General features: G+C 40.9%; 1 non-coding gene across 1 annotated transcript; it reads right to left on the reverse strand.

Moving 5' to 3' along the window:
* Positions 1-848: 848 nt before the first annotated feature.
* Positions 849-979, reverse strand: LOC112297428 (small nucleolar RNA SNORA38). The gene has a single exon (XR_002974012.1). It is a non-coding gene; the product is annotated as a small nucleolar RNA SNORA38 (small nucleolar RNA).
* Positions 980-7,318: the final 6,339 nt, after the last annotated feature.

A 7,318-nucleotide genomic window follows, 5' to 3' on the forward strand; every position in this document is an offset into this window, starting at 1 on the left:
TATCAATAATTGCCTGAAGATAGGAGTGGGATCGGATATTGACTACAAGTGGGCTCCAGAAAATTTTGAGGGGTGATAGGGACTGTTCTAAAACTGGAATGTCCTAAAATTATTTTAAAATTGGTGATAGTTACAAAACTCTATACATTTACTAAAATCTCTGAGTTGTACCTTTATAATGAGATTTTATGGTATATAAATTGTATCTCAATAGAATTGTTAAAAATAGCTAGTTATCAAACAAATAGAAAATAATTGCAATAAGACTCAATTAACAGAGGTGAACATCTATCCAATTAATAAAATAAAGAAAATTAGTGTGGTTAAGATTCAGTCTGAAGGGTACCATCATGCATAGAAATTGGGATACAAATTAGTACAATGTGTTTAGAAAACAAAATGAAAACTGGATTTTAAAATGTTAATAGGTTTGACTCCTTAGTTCAATTTGAAGAATCTATCTCCCCCACAATAAAAATGTGTGCTCTAAAGGGGTGTGCATTACAGAATTCTTTATTATCTAACTACCAGTTAGAAAAACCTGAATACCCAACATTAGGGAAATGGGTCCATAAATCACAGTACACCAAACAATGAAATTCAGATATAGAAATCATATTTTCCCAGGCTATAGAAGAATACTCAAGAAATAATATCAAATGAGAAAGGACAGCAGGGTCTGAATTCTAAACACACGCTAATCCTAAATGGAAGAGGTGTCTATTTATGATTGGGAGGGCCTGGGCCAAATGTTGACATTTATTTTCTGGATGATATAACTGAGGATAATGTAATTATCTTTCTAATACGTTTTGTTTTGTTTTATCTAAATTCTTCTTCTTTCTTTTCTATATGGAATGGTTGATCTTGAGCCTGCAGGTAACACGCTGGCCCCAGCTTTCTCCAAGTCCACATTTCTTTGCCTCCAATTCTTACGTGTCCAAGGACAGGGAGGCACCAACATGTCTTTGTAGGAGGGTTGTTTTACCTAAATTCTTTAAAAAAATTATTATTATTATTTTTAATCATTTTTTATTGTTTTTCGAATACAGTTGTCTCCATTTTCCCACCACCACTTTCCCCCGCTGCACAAATTACCTAAATTCTTGACAATGAGCATATACTATTGCTTTATCATTTGTAAATCAGAAATTCTCTTTACAAACTGTAAATATTATTAAAATAACAAAAACAAATAGGATGGAAATGAGTTGCATCTCTCCCTTTCTGTACCAAATGCAGTTTTCAAATTGGAAGTACAGAGTCTATGTAACTAGTTGAGCTCCCATTAGGCAATGATGAACTCTCTCCTACTTTGCCTATTCTCATTTCAAGGAGGCTTAGGGGCAACTGAGCCAACTTGGTTTGTGGGGATTTAGGACCAAGAAGCACTTTCCCACCTTTGAGTGAGGGGCCTTTCACCATTGGGCCTAGCTGCACAATGGTCCATAGTTGGCCTCTCATCTTCAATGGAAATATCCTGTTGTAAACAACCAAAGGACCTCTTTCAAAACATCACATATGTGGAAGACAAACTCTACCACTCAATAAACATCCAGGGTGGCTCCCAGGCCCATGAGTATCCAGAAGCCCTGGGCTCTGAAACATAAAAATCCTCCTTCTGGATTCCTTTTCACTTGGAAAATTCAGTCTTTTGTATAGGTAACTTCAGTGTGTGAGTTGAGTTGAAGAGGCAGATAGGAATCAGAGGGGCAAATAGCACAGCCACAGGGAAGGAAATTAGGAGACAGCAACTAACTGAGCAAAGTCCAAGGTAAGGCAGCCTCGGAGCTAATGAGTGGGATGTGCCAAGCCATCCCTCTCTGAAGTCACATTATTAGCTATTCCACAAACATTTTCCAACCTAACTTTTTAAATAATCAAACAAATGAAAAAGAAACCAGATTCTTGTGTAAAAGCTCTTAGGGCTTTGGTCTTTATTACTAATAAACTTACCTCAACCCCCGCGAAGACAGAGTGTGGGAGAAGCCAGCTCAGCTGGTAACGAGGTTTTGCCTCCCTGATGAGTGGCTCATTAGGGAAGCCACTCGGTTTAAAGACCTACCCCAGCCTATCTGATTGTGGATTTTATTGAAATAATTTTATAAACAAGTCTTCAGACAAGGCTTAGTCCTGATGAATCCACCGAGCTCATTACCACCCTCAGGAAGAAATTTGAAGAGATAAAAATAAAAGTCTAGGATTAAAACAACACTTTCACCTTAGGCAAAACAGTCTCCCTGTGCTTCAGATTTCTCCATCTATAAAATGAGGATAATGATATTCCCGTCTCCGGCTCATCAGAAGAACTAATATGAAGTTCTGGAGAGCGTCCTTGGCAGTTGAGAGAGAAGGTAACACAGAAACCTGATTATTTTTAATAGCACGAAGAATATAACAGTGATAAATAGATGTCTGATCTCTCTAAGACATGGTAAAAACAGTGTAAAGGAAGGGCATACATATGGTGTGTGATAAATCAACTGAATATCTGGAAATTTACCTGGCTTGAATTAGAAATGTGTTCTTCCTCCATATTTTCTTAGATATTAGAATTTGCCTTAGATTTTAGTCCAGTGACATTTCACTATACAATCATTAAATTTACCTGTTGTGGCTGCTACTACAGAATGAGAGTGACCTCAGAAAAACATTTTTGTCGGAGAGCCCTTGGGTAGCCATCATGTATTCTCAGCATGGGAACGATGCCAGAGCAGCCTGGCTCCTCTGCCCCTCACTGGTTGTCTAGGTCAGCAATTTCCAACCAGTGTGCTGCAAGAATTTTTAAAACACACAATACCTATTTGGTCAGGGGCACTGACTTCTTTCACCCTAGATTGTCAAATAAAGAAAATGACAACAGTCAACACAACAATAGCCGCCCAGTGTGAATGAATCAAAATTACACCTATTTTTTGGTGAGATGGGCAACAAATGTATTTTTTGGTGTGCCACAGAATTTTAGTCATTAGTTTATGTGTGCTGTGAGATGAAAAAAGGTGAAATCACTGGTCTAAGTCAAAAGGCAGAAGACACTAAAATTCCTATTGAGCATGAGCTACGCAAGCTCCACAGAGAGGGATGTGCCTGGATTTTAAGATAATTCCACAGAGCCAGACTCAAGAGTCTGCACAGAAGCTTCACGTTGAAAAAGTGTGAAAGTTTTGGATGGGGCTCAGGAATGATCGGCACATCCCTTTTAGACACTAAGTGACAGCATCTTCTGCTTCTACCCAGTTTCATATTTTTGCATCAAACATAAATAGTAAGTGAAGAAATGTAATACACAGCTTCACATCCTGAGATTAGATGAAAGGAATCCTTAGCTCTGAGACACAAGGACTTGAAAAAAAAAAAAAAAGGCAGAGACTAAAGGATCAGTAAAAAGCAAACTTCAGTTGGAAAATCTCATGCATCTGAGTGGCTGGTTTGAGCTTCACAGAGTCGCCCGGAGCATGTTACCCTGTGTTCAGCAACTCCACGTCCTATCAGATATGTCATATAAATAATTAAAAAGTTTTGTCTGCCAGGGCCTGGTTCAAATGAATTGAAGGGGAGCGTGGGTCACTTGTTTTCAGGCTGGAAGATTTAATGAGAGGGGGGCTCCATGGAGGCATTGAGAGAGAGAGAGACACACGACGCTTTCTGAGGCATTTAAGGACAGGATCCCCCTTCCAACGCTCCATGTCCACTGCACCCTTCTTCAGGCTCGCCTTTCTGGCTCAGGGTCTATCTTGTGCTTATTTGGTTCTCATTTTTCAGCTTACGGCTACCTGCATGCACCTATGAAGGGACCCACACTTGCCTTCTAGAAAGTGGAGTGCCTTGCTGGTGGGCCCTGTGCGGCAGCCTCTCCTTGGACACAAGGAAGCCGGGGGTGTTTACGATAACAGCGTCGCAGAGTGCAAACGGCCCCCACAGTGGAGCCAGAGGAACCTATGAGATCATTTGGAAAAGCTTGTGAATTCACTGCCATTTGCCTACTTGGCTTTGGATGAAAAGCAAATCTTAAAGCTGCTCAAAATGTGTCTGATTCATCTGTAACTGAGAATGAGACCAATCAGGGATAAGAAGTGAGTAAAATCCTTGTGATCACGGAGCCAAGAGAGCCTATTTTAAAGTACTTAATGCATTTTTTTCTTAAAGATATATACACCAGCTGTAATTAAGCTCTCCCTTTCCTTACGATCTTGGCAAGATGTTAAAAAAGAGATAGAGCGAGGGGGCCAACTTGCCAAATGGATTTTTCTAAGCGTTCTCAGCCCTAATTAAAAGTCCTTTGTGCAAGGCCAACCAGCAATCAGACCCCTAATTAGAGTTGAGTAAACTGTGGCGGTGAAACGTGGATTTCTATGAACCCAGGAATCTGGGGAGAAAGTCTGTCCGTCTCAAAGAGGCCATCTTATGAAGTGCACACACCCGGAGTCTTGAAAAGCATGTACGCACCGGGCCAGGGCACAACACTGTTGCTGCTGGGTCAGCTCCTTCCTTGCCTTGAAATGCACTGTGGAATCCTGTACGTCATGCTGCCGCCTCTGATTTGTGTGTCGGCAATAGTGTTACCAGGAATTGTGTCTTTTAAAAAACCTGTCTTTAGGATCTGGGATTATGTGACTTGAGATTTAAGTACATTAAATGCCAGTCTTTCATGGTTTATGTCCACATAAAGGAGACCATTCTGCCATTAACTGGATTCCCCTTGGAGGCTTGGGAATCAAAATAGTAGGTACAAAAACAGTGCTTACTACATGCCCAACAGCTCTAAGAACTAAATCGATCCCCATGAGGACCCCAAGTGGCAGATTCTATTGTTTTTCCCACTTCACAGGGAGGAACTGAGGCACAGGAAAGTTAAATAACTCTCTCAAAGCCACATGGAGCCAAGGTTCGCTTGTGGTCAGTCAAGCTCTAGAGTCCGTGCTCGTCGTTACTGCCCGAGAGCCACTTCGCTGCCTTGTGGCCACACAAGCAAAGGGGGACCCCACTGCCTGGCCTCATGCCAAGGGTCAGAGCAGCCCCGCAGCCACAGCAGTGCGGCTGGAGCAGGGCTCAGTCCCCTACCCACCCCCACTATAGCTTTCTTCCTGATACTAAGTGGGGCTTTCCAAGATCCACATTTCAAATGAAGACATTCTGAAATGTGGGTCTTGAAGAAAGAGATTATGCTGGATGTAAAAATAAAAAATGGTACTATTCTTCATTCCAAGAACAATGGTGAAAGCAACAGTGGCATTCTTGTCTCACCCAGTTAGGGACAGAGCACCCAAAGCCACATCCCAAGGGGATGCCACAGAAGTAATACATACCCTTGGCTTAGCTCATCTCCTAAATAACTCTCCATTTCTTGACTTTTTTTTTTTTCAGAAATATATACATCCTAGAACAGGGAGAAAGTTTTCATAATTATATATTTTTCATTTTCTCATGTTTTCATTTCAGTCAGATTCATAAGTTTTAAAAGGTAAAGGGTCCTAATGGGTTTTCTTCAAATTACTCTTTGTACTTTTCAAAAGAGATATATTTTAATCTATAATTTTTATTTTCAGTTAAAAGTACATACTGTAAATATGACGTGTCAAACTCTTAACTGTATAATGTGAAGCTGAGTTACCCACATTGCAGAAGAAGTACTTCTGTGTATTCCAGGGTGTTGGCTGTTTGCACGGTATCTTTTGGGGGACGCCCAGTATGATGAGGAGATGACAGCCCAGGAACAAAGGAAGAGCAAGGAAGGCAAAGACACCAGCATAGCTGGAAGGGACAGGGGGAGAAAAACGAGACTAGAGAGAATTGAGGGAAGAGTGAGAGGTCCCAGTGACAGGCTGTTTTCCCAGAGCCAGGGGAAAATTCTATGGCTCTTATGAGAGAAAAATAATAGTTTCTGTGGGACCAAGGGCAGATGAGGGTGTCTAGTTGGTAGGCTGTATTTGCATCCATTGCTGTGATGGGGCCCTTCTTGGGTGCTGTTGAGCTGGAGCTGGAGCTCCTGTGTCCAGCTTCCCTGGGAGGTACTCAGACATTGCCACCAAATCCATTCACATCCTCCAGCAGGAATGGTCCACAAAGGGGGAAACCCATGGATCTGCTGGTTGTTTGGCACTTTTCATTGTGTTGTAATTGTTTTTATGTTTGCATCCCCCACTTGTCTATAAACTGGAGCACAAGAGCTGGTCTTTATTCAAATTGGCAGTTCAGTGTATGGTATTTAGAGAGCCCTCAGTGTCATTTGTAGATGATTGGGGGTTTACAGCACCCACCCACCACACTGCCCTATGGCATGCCTTTTAGGTGGCAGGCACTTACTAAATGTTCACTGGTTCATTAAAGTTCCCATACAATGGCAAGTCACATGTTCAAATGTTTAAGTTCTGAAATAACAAAGCACACAAGGGAGGAAGTCCAAGATCTGGATCAGAACTCTTGTAAGACCTCCCCCCAAAAAGAATTAAGAGGAAAATAAAATGCTTGAGAATGATAAACAAATTTACTTCTGAAATACTAAGGAACAAGACAATGTCAAGCATTTCAGGATGCCTCCAACTACATTACCTTCCCAAGTTTAAGTTTCTCTCCTCTCTGAAAGTCACTGAGACATCTCAGGGTTTGGAAAGCAAGTCTGAGGCACTGGCTCAGATGCCACACCCACACCTGAAGACCAGTAAACAACTTCCATTCATGTGAGTGTTGACATGTGTAATTTATATGTCCCTCAGGCATTATGTAAAGATTGTATGTATATTTAGATGATCTAAGTTACAGAAAAATGTAGTTATCTATTATATTAAGAGGTAGTATTCATAACCAGAGACTGATTAGATTTTAAGATTAGTTTTGTGTTGGTGTTTATTCTTCTTTTCCTGTTAAAACATTCTTCAAAGCTATGATCAAACACCAATCCAACCTGGAAGACAACTTGTTACTTTTCTATCCCAGCTTAAGTGTCAATTATATGCCAAGCACTTTGCTGTTTTTTACATTCCTTTACTCACAACTAGAGTTAACTTTTCCTAGTCAGTACATACATGATTTATTCTTGTCTGTGTTCAGAAAATTTGGTTCCATAACTGCCAGATATCTTTTGAAGTAGCATTGTCAAACTGCCCCTTCTTCAGGAGGAGCACTGAGATGTAGAGTTGGTCAGTTTTGTTCTCTGAATATCAGGATGGGTATGAATATTCTCCAGCCAAACCTTGTACTCCAGTGCAGGAGGGAATTAAAGGAAGGCAAGCCACGTTCAATGGCTGAAAGTTTGCTCCAGACCAGGGATGTTAATTTTGTAAAACAAAGGGTACGTGGCACTCTTTCAAAATGTCTTTTG

This window comes from Desmodus rotundus, chromosome 11 (assembly GCF_022682495.2).
Source record: "Desmodus rotundus isolate HL8 chromosome 11, HLdesRot8A.1, whole genome shotgun sequence".
Classification (NCBI taxonomy): domain Eukaryota; kingdom Metazoa; phylum Chordata; class Mammalia; order Chiroptera; family Phyllostomidae; genus Desmodus; species Desmodus rotundus.